The sequence below is a fragment of the Leopardus geoffroyi genome, chromosome A3 (genome assembly GCF_018350155.1).
Source record: "Leopardus geoffroyi isolate Oge1 chromosome A3, O.geoffroyi_Oge1_pat1.0, whole genome shotgun sequence".
In the NCBI taxonomy this organism is placed as follows: domain Eukaryota; kingdom Metazoa; phylum Chordata; class Mammalia; order Carnivora; family Felidae; genus Leopardus; species Leopardus geoffroyi.
The window spans coordinates 10,194,415-10,217,441 of record NC_059336.1 but is presented as its reverse complement, the minus strand read 5'-3'; the positions used below and the strand labels follow the sequence as shown (position 1 = coordinate 10,217,441).

General features: G+C 45.0%; 1 long non-coding RNA gene across 1 annotated transcript; it reads right to left on the bottom strand.

Annotated features, from left to right (window-relative positions):
• Positions 1-22,065: 22,065 nt before the first annotated feature.
• On the bottom strand, positions 22,066-22,693 carry LOC123580001. Its single transcript, XR_006703064.1, has 2 exons — positions 22,437-22,693; positions 22,066-22,331 (listed from the first exon to the last, which is right to left on the bottom strand). It is a non-coding gene; the product is annotated as an uncharacterized LOC123580001 (long non-coding RNA).
• Between the last annotated feature and the right edge of the window lie 334 nt (positions 22,694-23,027).

Genomic DNA, 23,027 nt, shown 5'->3' with positions numbered 1-23,027 from the left:
TTCCTGAAATAGGCCTGGTTAAAGGCTGAGGGTCCCCCCCCCCCCCCCCCCCCCCCCGCCCAAGATGTGCTACCCATTACTGATGAGAAACAAACCAGAGTGTGTGACCGATACCTCAGGTTTAATCTCGGAATCTATAATTTGAAGGAACAAGGAAATAGGTTACTCCTTCCAATCCTGCTCATTGTGGCGCTCCCATTTTTTTTTTTTTTTAAAGAAAAACGCATATGCCACAATATCCATTGACCCTTCCTGACTACTCACTCAAATCTTACAACTGAATGTTACTTTCTCGTCGTTGTTAAGTTGTGGTATCAGCACTTTACCCGGGCCCCATTTGGTTTGCATAGTTCCTTTTAACATAATACAATTTGGGGCTGTATTGAGCCTGGGTGGCTCAGTCGGTTGAGTGTCCCCCTCTTGGTTTCAGATCAGGTCATGATCTCGGGGCTCGTGAGTTCGAACCCTGCGTAAGGGGGCTCCCCTGACAGTACAGAGCCTGCTTGGGATTCTCTCCCCCCCACCCCCACCCCTCTTCTGCTCGTGCACACTCTCTCTCTCAAAGATAAATAAATACTGGGACGCCTGGGTGGCTCAGTCAGTTAAGCCTGTGACTTCAGCTCAGGTCACGATATCGAGGTTGGTGAGTTTGAGCCCCGCGTCGGGCTCTGTGCTGACAGCTAGGCGCCTGGAGCCTGCTTTCGGATTCTGTGTCTCCCTCTCTTTCTGCCCCTCCCCTGCTCATGCTCTGTCTCTCTCTGTCTCAAAAATAAATAAAAACATTTAAAAAATAATAAAATAAATAAATATTCACCAAATAAAATAAAATAAAAAACAGAATACAATTTATATTTAACTTGGAAATATATATTTATATTTCCTGGGATGAAATATGAAGAAAAAGAAAAATGGACGAATTGTTGCATAAAATCACGCAAGATTTTATGGCGTTTCCAGAATCCAATCGAATAAACAATTCATATGTGAAATGTGTATGTTTGATTTCCAGTCCTCGGGGGAGGGCACAGGAGAAAATCCCCACAAGACGTGGTGTTGGAAGGCCAGAGGGAAAGTCCTACCCTGACACCTGGCAACAGTGTGGTCTTGAGCCCTTAACTCATTGTCTTTGATCCCAAATATTCTTATTGGTAAAATGAAGCTGATAATACCTATGTTCCTGATCAATTATTATTATTTATTTTCATTGTAATTGCAAGTGATTTAACTGGGTATAAACTATGAGCAAGGTGCTGTGAATGCACCATTATACTTCCAAAATAACTCATCAAGTGGGAGTTATTAGCACCCCCATGTGATGGTGGGGGGAGGGAAGACTCTGGACCACAGGGGTGTTGAGGGACTTGCCTGTGGTCGGTCATACAGCCTCCAAGTGGCACAGCTGGGACTTGAACCCAGGAACACCTGATGGCAAAAACCGTACCCCAAGTCACTCAACCTAAAGCGGCGTCTCTGGGATGATGTAAATGAGATGAACTGTAAACTGTAAAGTCATCTCTAAATGCCTGGTGGAAAGAGATGTGGCCATAACGTCACAGATTTTTGAGAAGAAAAAGGCACCGGAATCATCTTATTAAACAACCCAATTAAAAATATTTTTTTAACGTTTATTTATTATCGAGAGAGACAGACAGCATGAGCAGGGGAGGGGCAGAGAGACAGGGAGACACAGAATCCGAAGCAGGCTCCAGGCTCCGAGCTGTCAGCACTGAGCTCGATGGGGGGCTCGAACCCATGAAATGTGAGATCATGACCTCAGCTGAAGTTGGACATGGAACTGACTGCACCACCCAGGCGCCCCTGAACAACCCAGTTTTAAAATGATGAGGCTGGAAGCCTACCTTGGGTCACAAACTAGAAAAGATATTCCAGATGAGAAGAAAGATCCCCAGCTGCCCACGAGACTCACTGCGGTGCTGTGGCTAAACACTCAGATTTGAGAGCCAGAGGCCTGGGTTCAAATCTGAGCTCCACCATTGACCAGCTGTAGGACCCTAGGCAAAGTACCTAACATTCTTTATACCTTAGCTTCTGTGTCTGTAAAATGCAGATGAGAGTAATTACAGTAGTAATTAAATGAGTTTAAAACATGTAAAATGCTTAAGACAGTATCTGACACATGGTAAGTTATGCACTTACAAATATACCATTGATCTAACCACCGCTAATATTCTTGGAAAAAAAAATTTTTTTAATGTTTATTTATTTATTTATTTTTGACAGAGAGACAGAATGCGAGTGGGTTAGGGGCAGAGAGAGAGGGAGACACAGAATCCAAAGCAGGCTCCAGGCTGTCAGCACAGAGCCCGACGTGGGGCTTGAACTCACAAGCTATGAGATCACGACCTGAGCCGAAGTCAGACGCTCAACTGAATGAGCCACCCAGGTGCCCCTAGCCACTACTAATATTCTTAAAATCTATACCATTCCTAGTTGATGAGTTGAACACACAAAGACACCTATGTGTACCATTACGGACTCCATCCGCTGGTAAACAGGTAAGAATGGATGAATCTGTACAGACATCTTTGGATACCGTTAATCTGATCATGTCGCTGCCCGATTAACACCTTGTCATAAAATATTTGCAAATCATATATCTGATAAGGGACTAGTATTCAAAATATACAACAACCTAACAATTTTATTGCTTTTAAGACCAGAAAATTACCCAATTAAAAGTAGGCAAAAATTTGAATAGATATTTCTCCACAGAAGACACATAATGGCCAACAAGCACATGAAAATATGCTCAACAGCATTAGTTATTAGGAAAATGCAAATCAAAACCACAATTAGATATCATTTCACACCCTCTAGAGTGGCTATAATAAAAATGTTAAAGTAACGTTGATAAAAATGTAGAGAAATTGGAATGCTCATACATTGCTATGGGAATGTAAAATGGTGTAACCACCTTGGAAAACAGTTTCACAGCACCTTAAAATATTAAACACAGAATTTCCATTGACCTAGAAACTCTATGTCTAGGTATTTAGGCATGAGAATTGAAAATGTATGTCTACACAAAAACTTGTACGTGAATGTTTATAGCAGCCTTATTCCCCATCGAAAAAATTGGAAACAACCCAAATGTCTATCTAGTGATGACTAAATAAAACGTGGTACGTTTATGCAACGGAATATCATTTAGTCATGAAAAGGAATGAAGTAGGGTTGCCTGGGTGGCTCAGTTGGTTGAGTGTCCAGCTCTTGATTTTGGCTCAGATCATGATCTCATACTTGTGAGATGGGGCCCTGCGTTGGACCCCTGTTGGGTGTGGAGCCTGCTTAAGATCCTCTCCCTCCGGCTCCCTCTGCCCTTCCCCCACTTGCACACACACTCTGTCTCTCTCAAACAACTACAACAACAACGAAGGGATGAAGCAGACCAATGGAACAGAGCCCAGAAATAAGCCCTCATGTATATGGTCCAATGACCTTCAATAAGGGTGACAAGACAGTACAATAAGGAAAGGATAGTCTCATCAACAAACAGCATTGGGAAAACTGGATGTCCACATGCAAAAGAATAAAGATGGACGGGATGCCTGGATGGCTCAGTCAGTTAAATGTCTGACTCTTAATTTCGGTTCAGGTCATGAACTCATGGTTCCTGAGATCGAGCCTCACAATGGGCTCTATGCTGACAGAGCAAATCCTGCTTGGGATTCATTCCCTCTCTCTGCCCCTCCTCTGCTTGTGCTCTCTCTCTTTCTGAAAATAAGTATATAAACTTAGGAAAAAAAAAAAGAATAAAGATGGCCTCTTACACCATATACAAAAATTAGCTCAAAATTGATTAATTTACACATAAGATCTGAAACTATGAACTTTCCACAAGAAAACATAGGGAAAAGCATTGTGACATCGGAATGGGCAATGATTTCTTGGACAGGACACCAAAAGCACAGGTGACAAAAACAAAAATAGACAAATGGGACCACAATCAAACTTAAAAACTTCTGCAGAGCAAAGGAAACAATCAACAGAGTGATCATTTTCTCCCAGATGGAAGGGGAGAAAGTATTTGCAAGCCATATTTAAAAAATTTTTTTTAATGTTTATTCATTTTTGAGAGAGAGAGAGACAGTGTGCGAACAGGGGAGGGGCAGAGAGACAGGGAGGCACAGAATCTGAAGCAGGCTCCAGGCTCCGAGCTGTCAGCACAGAGCCCGACATCGGGCTTGAACCCACGAACCACGAGATCATGACCTGAGCCAAAGTCAGACACTTAACTAACTGAGCCACCCAGGTGCCCCTGCAAGCTATATTTTGGACAAATACATAAATATAAATAAATATAAATATAAATATAAATATTTTTACATATGTATATATATGTATGTGTGTGTGTATATATATGTATATGTGTGTGTGTGTGTGTGTGTGTATACACACATACACACTCAATGTTGTGAGTTTAAGCCCCACATTGGGCATGGAGATTACTTAAAAAAAAAAAAAACTACAACTCAATAATAAATAAAGAGCAACAACAAAAAACGGATTTAAAAATGGGCAAAAGGCTTGTATTTCTCCAAAGATACACGAATGGTTAACAAGCATAGGAAAAGATACTCAACATCAGGGATCATCAGGAAGATACAAATACAAACCACAGTGATGTATCATCTCATGCTCATTAGGACGGTCACCGTCAAAAAAAAAAAAAAAAAAAAAAACAACCCTGAAGATAATAAGTGTTGACAAGAGTGTAGAGAAATTGAAACACTTGCACGCCCTTGGTGGGCTGGTAAAACGGTGCAGCCACTGACAGAAACAGTGTGAAGTTTCCTTTAACAATTACCCCACGATCCAGCCATCTCGCTGCTGCGAATTTAACCGAAACAGTTGAAAATGGGGCCTCACAGAGAGACGTGCGCCTCTACGTTCATTCCGGCATTACGCACAGTAGCCAAGATGTGGAAGCAACTCGGACGTCCGCTGACATGTGAATGAAAGCGACGGGGTATCTCCGTGCGACGGAGTATTACTCGGTCTTCAAAAAGAAGGAAATTCTGGGGGCACCTGGGTGGCGCAGTCGGTTAAGCGTCCGACTTCAGCCAGGTCACGATCTCGCAGTCCGTGAGTTCGAGCCCCGCGTCGGGCTCTGGGCTGATGGCTCAGAGCCTGGAGCCTGTTTCCGATTCTGTGTCTCCCTCTCTCTCTGCCCCTCCCCCGTTCATGCTCTGTCTCTCTCTGTCCCAAAAATGAATAAACATTGAAAAAAAAAAAATTTAAGAAGGAAATTCTGTCACATGCTGCAACATGGATGAACCCAGAGCACGTTACGCTAAGCGAAATGCGCCCGCCACACAAAGACAAACACTTCAACACTCTGGTTACAGGAAGCATCAAAAATAACCAACCTACAACACGGGCAAGTAGGAGAGCGGTGGCCAGGGTCTGGGAGGAGGGAAAAACGGAGAGTTGCTGTTCAGTGGGGACGGAGTTTCAGCCCTGGAAGACGAACGGGGTCTGTGGGATCGCAGTGGGCATGCAGCTAATGCTACTGTAATATACACTTGAACGTTGTTAGGAGGGCACGTCGGAAAAACAAAACAGGGGTGCCTGGCTGGCTCAGTTGGTGGAGTGTAGGACTCCTGCTCTCAGGGTTGTGCGCTTCGAGCCCCGTGTTGGGTGTAGAGGTTCCCTCGAAGATAAAATCTTTAAATGTGTATTTATTTATTTATTTATTTTTTTATTTTTTATTTTATTTTATTTTTGGGACAGAGAGAGACAGAGCATGAACGGGGGAGGGGCAGAGAGAGAGGGAGACACAGAATCGGAAACAGGCTCCAGGCTCTGAGCCATCAGCCCAGAGCCCGACGCGGGGCTCGAACTCACGGACCGCGAGATCGTGACCTGGCTGAAGTCGGGCGCTCAACCGACTGCGCCACCCAGGCGCCCCCAAATGTGTATTTATTTTGAGAGAGAGAGGGAGAAAGGGAGAGAGAGAGAACTCCAGGAGGGGAGGGGCAGAGAGAGAGAGGGAGAGAGAGAATCCCAAGCGGGCCTCGTGCTGTCAGCACAGAGCCCTAGGCAAGGCTCAAACCCACGAGTCGTGAGATCACGACCTGGGTCGAAATCAAGAGCTGGTCACTTAACCGACTGAGCCACCCAGGTGCCCCAAAGATAAAAATCTTTAAAGCGCAAACACAAAAAACCAAGCACACCAACTGAAACAAAAGAGAAAGTGGGAGAAACACAACAAAGAAAAAGCAATGAAGTGCTGACACGCGACAACGCGGATGAACCTTGAAAACACACGGCCGGGCGAAAGAAGCCAGACACGAAGGGCCACGTGCCGCGTGAGCCCATGTATGTGACATGTCCAGACAGGCAAATCAATAGAGACGGAAACTAGGTGAGGCTGGAGGGAGTGGAGGAGGGGGGTCAGTGCTGGTGGGTACTGCTCCTTATGGGGGTTGGGGAGAAGGAGGAAAATGTTCCCAACTTAGATAGTGGTGATGGTGGCACGTTCCAGGAACATACTCAGCACTGAATCTTACACTTCAAATTTTTTTTTTTTAATGTTTACTCATTTTTGAGAGAGAGAGAGAGAACAAGCAGGGGAGGGGCAGAGAAAGAGGGAGACAGAGAATCCCAAGCAGGCTCCAGGCTCCGAGCTGTCAGCACAGAGCCTGACGCGGGGCTCGAACTCACGGACCGCGAGATCACGACCTGAGCCGAAGTCGGACGCTCAACCTACTGAGCCGCCCCAGGCTGAATCGTACACTTTAAAAAAGTGAATGTCATGCAACGACACGGATGGAACTAGAGGGTATTATGCTAAGCAAAGTAAGTCAGAGAAAGACAAATATATGATTTCACTCGTGTGTGGAATTTAAGAAACACAACGGATGAACGTAGGGGAAGGGCAGGAAAAAATAAGAGGAAACCAGAGGGAGGCAAACCGTAAGAGACTTCAACACAGAGAACAAACTGAGGATTGCTAAAGGGGAGATGGAGATGGGTTAAACGGGTGATGGGCATTAAGGAGGGCATTCTCAGGATGAACACTGGGTGTTATACATAAGGGATGAATCACTGGGTTCTGCTCCTGAAGCCAAGACAACACTGTATGTTTACTAACTTGAATATAAATAAAATTTGAAAGGAAAAAAAAAAGGTGAATTTCAGGGGCACCTACCTGGCTTCGTCGGTGAACCATGAGACTCTTGATCTTGGGGCTGTAAGTTCGAGCCCCACGTTAGGTGTAGAGATTACTTTTAAAAAATAACATCTTTGGGGCACCTGGGTGGCTCAGTCAGTTAAGTGCCTGATTTTGGCTCAGGTCATGATCTCATGATTTGTGAGTTCGAGCCCCGCGTGGGGCTCTGTGCTGACAGCTCAGAGCCTGGAGGCTGTTTTGGATTCTGTGTCTCCCTCTCTCTCTGCCCCTCCCCCGTTCGTGCTCTGTCTCTCTCTCTCTCAAAAATAAATAAACGTTAAAAAAAATTTTTTTTAATAATAAAATAAAATCTTTAAATAAATAAAAGAACAAATTTTATGGTGTATGAATCATAGATTCTCTTTCTTTCTTTAACAAAGCTCTATACTCAACATGGGACTTGAACTCATGACCTTGAGATCAAGAGTTGAATGCTCTAGGGGCCCCTGGGTGGTTCAGTTGGTTAAACATCCAATTTCAGTTCAGGTCATGATCTCACAGTTTGTGGGTTTGAGCCCTGCATCGGGCTCTGCGCTGACAGCTCAGAGCCTGAAGCCTGCTTTGGATTCTGTGTCTCCCCCTCTCTCTGCCCCTCCCTGGCTCATGCTCTGTCTCTGTCTCTCTCAAAAATAAACATTTTTAATAAATTTTATTTTTAATTTTTTTTTTCAACGTTTATTTTTGGGACAGAGAGAGACAGAGCATGAACGGGGGAGGGGCAGAGAGAGAGGGAGACACAGAATCGGAAACAGGCTCCAGGCTCTGAGCCATCAGCCCAGAGCCCGACGCGGGGCTCGAACTCCCGGACCGCGAGATCGTGACCTGGCTGAAGTCGGACGCTTAACCGACTGCGCCACCCAGGCGCCCCTAATAAATTTTTTTTTTTAAAAAAGAGTTGCTTGCTCTACTGACTGAGCTAGCAGACACCCTTGAATTACATCTTAATTGAAAAAAAATAGTGTTGGCAGAAACAATCCCCACTTTCCATTACTCTCAGTTGTGTCAGGAGAAAGTCCCCATTCTCTGCTGCCCCAGACCCCCTGAATCGTGGCCCCAACTCACATCTGAGCCTCACTCTCTGTACTCTGGTGCCATTTTTCTCATGTGACAGCCACATCGGCTTTCTCCCTGCCCTTCAGTCCTGGGTGTCTCCATCGTGGCAGTGCTCCGAAGCAAAATTAAATGATTTCTGTAAGTTCTTGTTAAAATTTTGCCTCTCTTGTTAGACGCTGTGAATGCCAGTGGTGTGTCTGTTCTGTTCACCGTTCGAGCCTAGAATAGTGCCTGGCACACAGTAGGCACTTAATAAATAGTGTTCAAGAAATCCTGGGAGGGGCGCCTGGGTGGCGCAGTCGGTTAAGCGTCCGACTTCAGCCAGGTCACAATCTCGCGGTCCGTGGGTTCGAGCCCCGCGTCGGGTTCTGGGCTGACGGCTCAGAGCCTGGAGCCTGTTTCCGATTCTGTGTCTCCCTCTCTCTCTGCCCCTCCCCCGTTCATGCTCTATCTCTCTCTGTCCCAAAAATAAATAAACGTTGAGAAAAAAAAAAAAAAAAAGAAAGAAATCCTGGGAGTTGATAAATTACTAATCTAAGATGGTTACAAGTCCCAGGGGGGTTCTGGGCATAGAGGCATGCATGGGCTAAGGCACAACGAAGACACCTTGGTCATCTGAACTGGGGGACACGTGCATAGACAGTCCTATGTGATCAGGTTTTTGCTACAAAAGAATATCATCAACATTCGACAGCCTTTCTTTCTACAGAAGCTCCTCTGGAAAGGCAGCCTCTCGGGATCTATCTTCTGGGAAGGCAAAATTGCAGTGTTTAACTGGAGTCAAAGAACAGATGTGCTCCTTCCTCTTTGACACCCACTGAAGGCACAAGGTGACACGACAGGGAGGGAGACAGAGGCCACAGGGACTAGACAGCAGAACAATTTCCTGGTTCTGAGCATGGGCTCTGAATTCACATCCTGGCTCAACGGCTTACATGTTGTGTGAGGTGGTGCCAGTACCCTTCGTTTCCTGAGACCTTAGTTTCCTCATCCGTAAAATGGGCACAATAATAGAATTTGCCTTACAGAACAGTTGGGAGGGTTATAAGCAAACTCAAGTAAATCCCTTATAAGAATGGCTGGCACCTAGTTTCTACCCAATAAGTGTTGGCTGTTCTTATTATTTAGGCTGCCAAGGTTATACTATACTGGTGTACCTGATGAACAGCCTAAAGGATTTTTCTGCTCTCCATCTTACATGTATTAAAAATTCATACCGTGTGGCACAGAAACAGACACTCAGATCAATGGAACAGAATAGAGAACCCAGAAATGGACCCACAAACATATGGCCAACTCATCTGTGACAAAGCAGGAAAGAACATCCAATGGAATAAAGACAGTCTCTTCAGCAAGTGGTGCTGGGAAAACTGGACAGCGACATGCAGAAGAATGAACCTGGACCCCTTTCTTACACCAGACACAAAAATAAACTCAAAAACGAATGAAAGACCTAAACCTAAGACAGGAAGCCATCAAAATCCTGGAGGAGAAAGCAGGCAAAAACCTCTTTGATCTTGGCCACAGCAACTCTTTCCTCAACGTGTCTCTGGAGGCAAGGGAAACAAAAGCAAAAATGAACTACTGGGACCTCATCAAAATAAAAAGCTTCTGCACAACTAAGGAAACAATCAGCAAAACTAAAAGGCAACTGACAGAATGAGAGAAGATACTTGCAAACGACATATCAGATAAAGGGTGAGTATCCAAAATCTATAAAGAACTTCTCAAACTCAACACCCAAAAAACAAATAATCCAGTGAAGAAATGGGCAAAAGACATGAATAGACACTTCTCCAAAGAAGACATCCAGATGGCCAACCGACACATGAAAAAATGCTCCACATCATTCATCATCAGGGAAATACAGATCAAAACCACAATGAGAGACCACGTGACACCTGTCAGAATGGCTCACATGAACAACTCAGGCGACAACAGATGTTGGCGGGGATGGGGAGGAAGAGGATCTCTTTTGCATAGTTGGTGGGAATGCAAACTGGTGCAGCGACTCTGGAAAACAGTGTGGACGTTTCTGAAAAATTAAAAATAGAACTACCCCATGATTCAGCAATTGCACTAGTAGGCATTTATCCTCGGGATACAGGTGTGCTGTTTCAAAGGGACACACGCACCCCCATGTTTATAGCAGCTCTATCGACAATAGCCAAAGTATGGAAAGAACCCAAATGTCCATCGATGGATGAATGGATAAAGAAGATGTGGTATATATATATACAATGGGGTATTACTCGGCAATCGAAAAGAATGAAATCTTGCCATTTGCTACTACGTGAATGGAACCGGAGGGTATTATGTTAAGTGAAATTAGTCAGAGAAAGACAAAAATCATATGACTTCACTCATATGAGGACTTTAAGAGACAAAGCAGATGAACACAAAGGAAGAGAAGCAAAAATAATATAAAAACAGGGAGGGGGACAAAACGTAAGAGACTCTTAAATACAGAGAACAGAGGGTTACTGGAGGGGCTGGGGGACAGGGGGTGGGCTAAATATGTAAGGGGCACTAAGGAATCTACTCCTGAAATCATTGTTGCACTAGATGCTAACTAATTTGGATGTACATTAAGAAATAAATTATTTTTAAAAAGAATAAAGTAACAAACATTACAATAATGAGAAATCAAATTCAGAAAGAAGGGAGAAGGTCTTCAAGGTCTCTCGCCATGAATTCGTGTTGGAAGAAGATGGTGTAATAAGACCCACAACACACACAATTGTTTGTAAAATCAGGGAAACCCACTTCACATCACTTCTTGGCCTCCGAGGCCAGCGTCATAACCAAAAACACACATGGTGGTTGACTGCGTGTCACAAATTGGAATGACATGGGAAGGAAAGACAGACAAAAACCCTCTGATTAATAGCACCCAACACAGGCGGCCTGGGCAGCTCCACAGCACGGGTCTATGAAAAGCAAGGAGAGGCGGCTTCTGTGACCACAACAGGAAGGATTTTACGCCCTTAGTGAATAATATTTGAATTATGTTCCCCCATTTGCAGACCATTTTGCTGCTCATTATCTTATCTGCCCAGTCCCGTGAGGCGGCAAGACAGATATTATTAAAAAAAAATTTTTTTTTAACATTTATTTATTGTTGAGAGACAGAGACAGACTGAGCATGAGCAGGGAAGGGGCAGAGAGAGAGGGAGACACAGAATTGCAAGCAGGCTCCAGGCTCTGAGCTGTCAGCACAGAGCCTGACGTGGGGCTCGAACTCACGGACCGGGAGGTCATGACCTGAGCTGAAGTCGGATGCTCAACAGGCTGAGCCACCCAGGCGCCCCAAGACAGATATTATGATATCTGACAAAAGACTTGTATACAAAGTAGATAAAGAATAAAAAAAAAAAATCACACCGGAAAGGAGAAAACAAGATGGGCAGGATAAGCCTTGCCGACGTATAGTGAGTACTTGCTATGGCCGGCTCTGAGCAGGGGTTCGCTTGTATGAACTGGTGGTACCACCCAGGGGGTTTATATCCAGGGTGTATTCTGACTGGCACCTGCCAAATTAGCTACCCATGCTGATTCTCCTTATTCAAGGTAGCCGTGTTCTATAAAGTTGCCGTGAACACTGAATTCTCAAATACCGAACCATTGCTGTTAGAACAAATACAGAGTTAGGTTCCTCCTCCGAGCCTATGGTCACAACATTTTCATCCACCAATCAATACACATCCTTGTTTCACGTGTGTCTCTGTTCAAAGACACCTTATTTAATATACAATGGTGATTCATTAACATTGAGCTCATGGACAACATGACTGTAACTCAAGCCTGAAGGAAGCCTAATTAACACTAGGATTTGCCTCCTAAGGTACATGCCAGTCTTCCCCTGCTTCAGAACCTGTCAGAACTTCCCCTGCCCATTCTAAGCAACGGAGTCACCAACAAAAACACAAAGATATGCGAAACATGGCAACAAATAGGTGGCGGAAAGGACATGGGTATAGCATGAGAGCTGAAGTGAGAAATTGCAATGATAGGGGTGGAGGGTGCCTGGCTGGCTCAGTCAATGCGTGCGACTCTTGATCTTGGCGTTGTGAGTTCAAGCCCTGCCTTGGGTGTGGAGGTTACTTAAAAATGACATATCAGATAAAGGGTGAGTATCCAAAATCTGTAAAGAACTTCTCAAACTCAACACCCAAAAAACAAATAATCCAGTGAAGAAATGGGCAAAAGACATGAACAGACACTTCTCCAAAGAAGACACCCAGATGGCCAACTAACACATGAAAAAATGCTCCACATCACTCATCATCAGGGAAAGACAAATCAAAACCACAATGAGAGACCACGTGACACCTGTCAGAATGGCTCATTAACAACTGAGGCAACAACTGATGTTGGTGAGGATGCGGAGAGAGAGGATCTCTTTTGCACTGCTGGTGGGAATGCAAACTGGTGCAGCCACTCTGGAAAACACTATGGAGGTTCCTCAAAAAATTGAAAATGGAACTACCTACGACTCAGCAATTGCACTACTAGGCATTTCTCCACGGGATACAGGTGTGCTGTTTCAAAGGGACACATGCACCCCCATGTTTCTAGCAGTACTATTGATAGTAACCAAAGTATGGAAAGAGCCCGAATGTCCATCGATGGATGAATGAATAAAGAAGATGTGGTATATATATACAATGGAGTATTACTCAGCAATCGAAAAGAATGAAATCTTGCCATTTGCTACTACGTGGATGGAACCGGAGGGTATTATGCTAAGTGAAATTAGTCAGAGAAAGACAAAAGTCACATGACTTCACTCATATGAGGACTTTAAGAGACAAAACAGATGAACAGAAGGGAAGGGAAACAAAAAGAATATAAAAACAGGGAGGGGGACAAAACAGAAGAGACTCAAAAATATGGAGAACAAACAGAGGGTTACTGGAGGGGTTGTGGGAGGGGGGAAGGGCTAAATGGGTCAGGGGCACTAAGGAATCTACTCCTGAAATCATTGTTGCACTAGATGCTAACTAATTTCGATGTAAATTTTAAAAAATAAAAAATAAACTTAAAAAAATTAAATAAAATAAATAAACTCTTTAGGGGCACCTAGCTGGCTCAGTCTGTTGAGAGTCCTCTTTGATTTCGGCTAAGGTCGTGGTCTCACGATTTGTGAGATCAAGCTCCGCGTTGAGCTCTGAGCTGAGCACGGAGCCTACTTGGGATTCTCTCTCTCCCTCTCTGCCCCTCCCCTGCTTGTGCTTGCTTTCTCTCTCTCTCTCTCTCTCTCTCTCTCTCTCTCAATAAATAAATATTTTTTTAAATCTTAAAGAAAAAAGAAATTGCCATGTGTACCCGGCACTGCTCTTTGCATAGGTCTGCAAATGACTGAGAAAATACCCAGAGTATTGATCTTGGGGTTGGAAATAAGCTTTCGTGGGCAGCTAAAATATGCAATTCTGGAATGATGGGAATCCACTGCCTTTTGAAGATCACGTTGGCGTGAATGCGGTCAGATGAGGCAGCCTCCTCGTGATGGTCAAGGTGTCAGGGCAGGGGAAACGTTGAGGTAAAGTTTCTCAGTTGTTTGCATCTGTGAGTCTCCCAGCTGACCCAGCTTCTCGTATTTCAGGAATCATGAAGCAAAAGTGATGTTTTCCATCGTATCTAAACACCAGAGATTTCTACACATTCAAGACAAGTTACAATTTGTTACTGAAGAATTCTCAGTGGCTAGGAGATTTCCATCAAGAGGTGAAGACTGCAGAAGTCCTTCTTCTCCAGGACAGGAAGGCACATCTTGTTACCTCCCTATCTCTAATTTGTGAGGCATATTTAAAAACTGATGCTAGTATATTTTGGCTCTGGAAAATTCAAACGTGCTGCTCACATTCACGTACCAGCAGGCACTGATTGGGTTCTACTTTTGTGGTCTGGGTTCTAATCCTAGCGTTCTCATAACATAGATGTGTAATGTTGAACAAGTTAATGGGACTCAGTTTTCTTCATCTGTAAAATGGGGATAATAGACACAACCTTGTTATAACGATTACAAGGGTACCTGCCGCCTAGTAAATGTCTTACAAGGTCAAGGAGTGCTGGCTTTTAAAAGGCAAAGTGGGTCACACTCACTAAGTCTTTGTTCTGTTCCAGGCAGCATGCACTGTGTTAAGCAATCCACATTGCAAAGTTCATTTCAGTGGCGCTTTGGAGAGCCATCGCTGGATATCTGATCTAAAGGAGAACCCCTCTAGGGGCGCCTGGGTGGCGCAGTCGGTTGAGTGTCCGACTTCAGCCAGGTCACGATCTCGCGGTCCGTGAGTTCGAGCCCCGCGTCGGGCTCTGGGCTGATGGCTCAGAGCCTGGAGCCTGTTTCCGATTCTGTGTCTCCCTCTCTCTCTGCCCCTCCCCCGTTCATGCTCTGTCTCTCTCTGTCTCAAAAATAAATAAACATTAAAAAAATTTTTTTAAATACATTTTTTAGATATATATATATATATTTTTTAAACTTTTTTTTAATGTTTATTTATTTTTAAAGGACAAAGAGACAGAGCACGACCAGGGGAGGGGCAGAGAGAGGGAGACCCAGAATCCGAAGCAGGTTCCAGGCTCCCAGCCATCAGCACAGAGCCCGACGCTGGGCTCGAACCCACGAACCGTGAGACATGATCTGAGCCGAGATCCAGAGTTGGACGCTTAACCAACTGAGGGCAGAGGCCAGGGATGCCCCCACAGAGGAGTTACTTGGTCCAACTGGTCAGTAGTGCTGAAGTTGAGAAATGTGGTTTACAGGAAGACACTTGGGTGAGAATTTTCTCTGCACGACCAGAACGCTAAATTTCCCAAGATTTAGATGGATTAATCTGCAATTAAAAGCCCGACGAGGACGCTTCAGTGCCTGTGGCATGATAGCCCGCTTCAATCCCTGGAGTCCCTCATTACATTTTGAAGAGCATATTCAAATCCAGAAACCACTGTCCAGCCGTGTCGTCAAGGGTCCACGCTTCCCTGTGAGTGTAGTGAGACCCCTCAAAAATGATTCACATCACCAAGACCAAAAGGGGTTTCCAAGCCTGGCTGTTCTAGATCAGCTACAGCCCCTGGGCCCAACCTGCAACAATTTTTGCGTTTTAGATGGTTGAGAAACAATCAAAAGAAGAAGATTTTTATGACACATGCGAATTGTATCAACTCAAATTCTGGTGACTATAAATAAAGTTGTCTTGGAACCCTGTGCGACCGTCATTCAGTATTATCTGGCTGCTTTCGCGCCACAAGGCAGAGTTAGTGATCTTGCCACACAAACCCTGTGTATGACCCTCAAAGCTGAAAATACTCCCTCTCGGGGCGCCTGGGTGGCTCAGTCGGTTGAGCAGCCGACTTCGGCTCAGGTCACGATCTCGCGGTCCGTGAGTTCGAGCCCCGCGTCGGGCTCTGTGCTGACAGCTCGGAGCCTGGAGCCTGTTTCGGATTCTGTGTCTCCCTCTCTCTGACCCTCCCCCGTTCATGCTCTGTCTCTCTCTGTCTCAAAAATAAATAAACGTTAAAAAAAATTAAAAAAAAAAAAAAAGAAAAATACTCCCTCTCTGCCCCATTACAGACAAAGCTGGCTAATTCCTACTCCGGAGACTCAAGATCTTGGTAGATTTTCCTTTTTCTCCCCAGCCCGCCCCCCACCTTTGTCTTTTCTTTTACTTTCTTCCATTTTTTTTTTTTAAAGATCATAATTATCCTGATAATTTGCAGGTGTAGACTCAGACCGACTAACCAAACGGACTTTCTTTGGCAAGCAGAGTGCAGGAGGGATTAGCTGTCATGCAGGGGCGTTCATGTGAAAGATTCCTCTTAGATGAATTTAGGGAACAAAGCCCTCGTGGTCAATGATTTCTGTGGGTATGAAAGTAAAAGACTGGCCGAGCCCTTTTGTCAGTTTTGAGCACAAATCATACAGTTACTGAATACCCCCCAGCCGCAGTCGTGTTCTTTTAATGCTTAACTCCGTGACCTCACAAAAATAATTGCTGGGAAGCAAATTTACTTAGCCCTCTGCCTTTATTTGCTGACCAAGGGGCTCAGCCGATAGTCATATTGTTTATGGAAATGCGGGAGGGCGTAGGGTGTGGGGAGGAAAAAGAACACAATTTGGCTAGGGAAGATGGATGTATTGAAAGGATTCAAGGGATTTTGTCTTTGCTTTATAATTGGAGTCAGGATTTCCCTTCAAGTTACGCGCTGCAGATGGGAAACTTCTCTGGGTCCCTCTGCCCAAAGCCCTGTTAAGCCCTAGTCTCCCTGGGTTGGCATCTGGCTTTTTAAATCCTTGTCATTTTTAGGAGTATGATAATGATCACCTCTTGCCCGCTGAATGGGCTTTTTCAGAGGCTGAGAATGTCTTTAGGCAGAAAGACAGGAAATGGATTCGAAACGATCAGTCTGCTTTGGAGGCCGTTGTGCACTTTGGTTTTCGAATCTCAGAATTTCCACGGGTGGCTCTCAACTGGGCTTGGAATTTTACTTGTGAGCATCTTGGCAGGGAGCCCCAGACAGCCTTATTTCCACACCCTCGTTTTAGAAGAAGACCGGTGACTGTTATTGCAGGGGGGGATGACCCCACTGATTTGGGGACTGCCTCGGTGGGCAGGAAAGTAGGGAGATCTGCCAGGCTTTTTATTTGGAAAATCACAACCTGGGTTGGCAGCAACAGATAGGAAAAAAAAAAAAAAAAAGATATTACCAAAAGCAAGTTAGTGACGGGACTTTACCAGGCCACCTCCAGCTTAAGCCCCTCGAATGCAACACCGAAAGTGGCTTCCTTAGCAAAATCCTTAACCACTCAATCAGTCAAGCCATCTGATAACTGCTTATCTTCTCTAATGCGATTGAGATTCTGTTTGATGCTCCTTTGCATTCCAATCGCAAAGCTCATCTTAGGTAAGCACCTTGAGGAGAAAAAAAATTCATGAGCCTCAGCTTCTGCATGCACGGAATTTTCTCTTCACAATAGAAGGAAACATGTTAAGCTGGGTGGGGGTGGGGTGGGGGTGTGGAGGCGGTTGAAAATCTTTGAAAGGGAGGGGTACGGTGTTCAGTTTACACGCAGTACACACACACACAGCAAGGTGCAACACTTTATTCCGGCTAATGGCTGAGAAACAATAAAAAAAAAAGGCTATTTCACAAGGCATAAGAACGTTATGTGACTCTATTTCCATCTCCGTTAAGAAAACTTTATCGTAACGCAGCGCCCAGCCTCTGGGGCTAAAATAGTGAAGCAAAGTGATCCTATGAGCCAGGGAAACATGGAAGATGAACCAGTTAGTCTGTTCTCCATTTTCGGCCCCCTAACTAGGCAGGAAGAGTGAAAAACGTGTGTAAGGGAAGATATCCAGAATTTGTGATGATCGAAACTTGAGGTCCCCCCCCCCCCCGCATTCACAGTCCCTTTTATGATCGGCTCTAAAGTGAGACAGAAGTGGGGCGCCTGGGTGGCTCAGTCAGCTGAGCATTCGACCCGACTTTGGCTCAGGTCATGATCTCGCCGTTGTGGGATCGAACCCCTTGTCAGGCCCTGCGCTGAGTGTGGAGCCTGCTTAAGATTCTCTCTCCCTCTGCCCCTGCCCCCTGCTTGTGCATGCGTGCTCTCTCTCTCTTTCTCTCAAAAAAAAAAAAAAAAAAAAAAAGGTGGGGGGACAGAAGCAGAGTGCCCTCTCATAACAGTAAAGTAAATGGGAATAGCCTGGCACACAGTAGGTCCTCATAAGAATCTTAGCTGTCGGTTTCTTTTTTTTAATGTTTATATATTTTTGAGATGGGGAGGCGGGGAGAGGCAGAGAGAGAGGGAGAGAGAGAATCCTGTGAAATCATGACCTGAGCTGAAATCGAGTTGGAGGCTTAACTGACTGAGCTACCCAGGCGCCCCTCTAATCTGTGTCTTTATATTTAAAGTTGGTTTTTTGGCCCCTGTTTTTTTTTTTTTTTTTTTTTTTTCTTAGAGAGGGGCATCGAAAGAGAGAGAAAGAGCATCCCAAGCAGGCTCCATGCTCGGCCGGGGAGCCCAAGGCGGGGCTCGATCCCAAGACTCAACTGACACGCAACTGACCGACCCACCCAGGTGGCCTGGCTCTTGCCTTTTTATGCAGCCGACAAGCTCCGGTTTTTTAATCGGAATGTTTAGGTCATTTACACATTTATACTTAGAGTGATTTTTTTCTATGGTTGGAATTAAGTCTGCCATCTCGCTCTTTGTTTGCTATTGTCTCATCTTTTTATTTTTTCTTGCTTTCTTTTGGATTGAGTTTTTAAAAACATTTTTTTTTAAGTTCATTTTTTTGTTTTGTTTTTTGTTTTGGAGACAGAGTGAGAGAGCAGGGGAGGGGCGCAGAGAGAGAGAGAGAGAGAGAGAGAGAGAGGGAGGGAGAAAATCCCAAGTGGGATCCATGCTAATACTATGAAGGGGCTCAATCCCATGAACCCGTAGAGCGTGACCTGAGCGGAAATCAAGAGTCGGATGCTCCACCGACAGAGCCGCCCATGTAACCCATCGTTCAAACCTTTTTGCCCACTTTTTTTAACAACTCTGGAATCTGGATAACCTCTGTGATCAATTTATTTTGAAATAAAAAATAAATGACCCCCACAAAAACCAAACTCGGAAAGTTCAATTTGTTTCAAGTTCAGTGACCAGGTAGCAAGGGTGGGAAGACAAATCTGAGAATATTTTCTGGAATTTATCGAATTTCAAGTACCCTGAGGAAGAAAATGGGTCTGTCAGGTTTGAGGCTACACAGCCGGGGGCTCTTGGTAAGTGGGTTTAGAAAATAATTCTCGGGGCGCCTGGGTGGCGCAGTCGGTTAAGCGTCCGACTTCAGCCAGGTCACGATCTCGCGGTCCGTGAGTTCGAGCCCCGCGTCGGGCTCTGGGCTGATGGCTCGGAGCCTGGAGCCTGTTTCCGATTCTGTGTCTCCCTCTCTCTCTGCCCCTCCCCCGTTCATGCTCTGTCTCTCTCTGTCCCAAAAATAAAATAAACGTTGGGAAAAAATAAATAAATAAATAAATAAACACCATAATCAAATAGAAAATAATTCTCATAGCGAATGGCCAGGGGGAGTTGAATTCTGATGTTCTGCTGTTCCTCCCCAGCACGGTACGTCTTCTCATGGTTGTGTTCTCAGAGCTTATCACAATGACTAGCATAGAATCACTGTGCAATAGACAGGAGTAAGCATGAGAGGCTGGGTCAAACCCTTCAGTGCCAGGAATTCAGCATCCAAATTTAAACCTGGTCACTGTCGGTACCAATATGCAACCAGAGTTCCCCTCCCCTCTGCCTTTTTTTTTTTTTTTTAAAGACTTTACCTTTAATTTTGTTTTGTTTTGTTTTTAAGTTTATATTTGAAAGAGAGAGAGAGAGAGGGAGAGCAGAGGAGGAGGCAGAGAAAGAGGGAGACACAGAATCCAAAGTGGGCTCCAGGCTCTGAGCTGTCAGCCCAGAGCCCCCCACGGGGCTCAAACTCACCAACGGTGAGATCCTGACCTCAGACGAAGTCGGACGCTTAACTGACTGAGTCACCAGGCACCCCAAGATTTTAACTCTAAGTAATCTCTACACCCAACATGGGGCTCAAACTCACAACCTCAAGATCAAGAGTCACGTCTCCACCGACTGCGCCAGCCAGGCACCCCTCCATTTTTTTTTTTAATTTTTTTTTTTTTTTTTTTTTTTTTTAGCGTTTATTTATTTTTGAGACACAGAGAGACAAAGCATGAATGGGGGACGGCCAGAGAGAGGGAGACACAGAATCTGAAACAGGCTCCAGGCTCTGAGCTGTCAGCACAGAGCCCGACGCGCGGCTCAAACTCACAGACCGCGAGATCATGACCTGGGCCGAAGTCGGCCGCTTAACCGACTGAGCCACCCAGGCGCCCCCCATTTTTTTTTTTAAAGAATACTCTAAATATAAAGCTAGGAGGCCACTACTTTCTTTCCCCCTACAATTGCCAGCCCATCTCTCTTCCCAAATTCAATTTCTGGGTATATGTGAATCGGTATTGTGAGGATGGCCATTACGGGGAGGGAGAGAAATCTCTGTGCCTTCGTGATAAGGCCACTAAGTAGATCTAATGTCTGGGACAGAGCTGAAGCGGAGGATAACTTGGACCTAAAGGCATCCAATTTGGGGAGTTTTCCTTAACCTTTAAGGCTAAATTTATTCTCCATGCTAACTCTGGCAGAGGAGTCCCAAGGTGTGCTCTGATAGGCTCAGTGTGAGCCCTTGCTCATCTCTGAACCAATCAGGGAGGCACTGTTGGTAGGAGACTGGAATAGAGCTCTCCAATTGGCTGATCTCTGGGTGAGTGGGTGGGGGAGACACAATAAGACACCTTGATTGGCAGTCTCCCCATGGTCCAGGTGGGGCGGGAGTTCTCCAAGGAAAGCAGAGTGGCCATGGAAGAAACCTTGCTAGAAGACAGGAGCAATCTATTGCCCAACCCCAGGGGCCATCATTCTCAGAGAATCACACGGACGTAAATGTCCCTCGTCCTTGCACAAATTGTGTGTGTGTGTGTGTGTGTGTGTGTGTGTGTGTATGTGTGTCTGTGTGTGTGTTCACTTACTTTAATAACACTACATTTACCATGTTATCACCACGGAATGTAAATTCAAGTCAGACAAGAAAATTCCACAAGTGCAATAAAGCATTCTGAAATATACCAAAGTTTGTGTATAATGTCTGACCAAACCACCTTGCTGACAAATCACTAATCACTTCGATTATAGGTAATTGGTTCACATTTATGCTTCTTACAAAGAAACATAAACAAATTTCATACATTTAAAAAGTGTTTTCCATTTACCTTTGCATTAGTCCTTAAAATACACATTCCCATTTCCAGATGACATTTAAAAATTATTCTAATACAACAGCAGCATAAATATAATTCTGCAGTTATAAAAAAAAGCTAAACTGGGACCCATACTTAAGTTATTCTCATGTGTACACACGATTCTGAAATAAATACTACTTCTAAGCAGCTGTCATCAGGTTTTTAGGTTTGGTTTAAACACACACACACACACACACACACGTTCAGTTGTGGGCAAGCATATTCTATGCATTTCTCTGAAAGGGGTCTAAGAGCCAACCAGCCCTAGAAACCGAAGTACTCGACCAGTCTGCAAAACAGGCAGAAAAAAGTTAAATTAAAGAGGACTCCTACAGAACATCCAAAGCACGTGACAATCTGCAGCCACTGGGAGGAGTTCGGGATTGCCAGGTTGTTCTCTTTGCCACTCATTTCGTCAGAAGACTTTAAGAAGATGCACGTTTTACCACTAACGAGTACGTTTATAAGCGACGTGTTTCCTTTGGGCTAATGTGACTCCACGGAATGACCCGGCTAACTAGTCATTAGTAATTTGGTTACCAGGCAAATTGAGCCTGCAAGAAAGGAAGACAATATTTAAATTCCCACGTTGTTGTCTGACCCATTCAAGCCATTTATTTTCAACATATAAACTCAACATGAGAGGTACAGAGCAAGCACCACCAACAACACCAGGATGGCTTCTCTTTTTTTTTTTAAATGTTTTTCTTTTTTTTGGAATGTTTATTTTTGAGAAAGAGAGAGAGAGAGACCGAGCATGAGCGGGGGAGGGGCAGAGAGCGAGGGAGACACAGAATCCGAAGTGGGCTCCAGGCCCTGAGCGGTCAGCATAGAGCCCAACGCGGGGGCTCGAACCCACAAACCGTGAGATCATGACCTGAGCTGAAGTCGGACGCCCAACAGACTGGGCCACCCAGGCGCCCCATGACAGCTTCTCTTTTTCCAAGGTTTAGGTTTTGCCCAGAATTCCTCACACATGGAATAGCCCATACCCAGAGTCATTGCTCCCACGACAAAGCCTTGGGCTGCCACGCGCACGTGGATCAGCTGAACAGACCTTCTAGTATCTCCCCTGCTCTTCAATTGATATGGTCCATACGCAACAATTGCTGCAAAGCCTGCCATTCCGCCGGGAACAAACGGTGCCTCCCTAGCCTTTCGGATCCCTGATCATCATACCAAGAAAGAGAAACATCCGTGCTGGCGGACAAAGTGACTGAAGGATCTGCAACGACAGGAACTCTCAAGCTCCAACCGGTTTCCGTCCTTGCACAAAATTCTAAAAATGCTACCTCAGCTGCCCTGCGTTAACATAGTAAAGCAGACTCACCCAACAGGAGGCACTTCAGTCTCCGAGTACTTCTAGGTGATGGGTCTTCCTCTGCTTTAGTCCAGATGTGGCTTCTCAGGAGCTGGCAGCCTATGACCAAATGATGCATTTATTTACCTCCAAATCACACACGTCCGTTATTGATTTCAAAACAGTATATAACGTGAAGGCACAACCTGATGAACGGGGACCCAATCACTCTACAGATCTGTACTGAGTTCCCAGCGGCGTACCAGACTCCTGCTTTTTGTTTGGAAGTAAACTCTGAACCCAACGTGGGGCTTGAACTCACGACCCCAAGATCAAGAGTCCCATGCTCGGGCACCCGGGTGGCTCAGCTGGTTCAGCGTGCGACTCTTGGTTTCGGCTCAGGTCACAATCTCACGGCTGGGGGGTGAAGCCCCGTGGGGGGGCTCTGCGCTGACATCCGAGGAGGCTGCTCGGGATCCTTTCTTTCCCTTCCTCTCTGCCCCTCCCCAGGGGAGTGCACGCACACGTGCTCCCTCCCCCCCAATAAATAAAATAAATAAAATAAAATAAAATAAAATAAAATAAAATAAAATAAAATAAAATAAAAAAGGAGTCCCATGT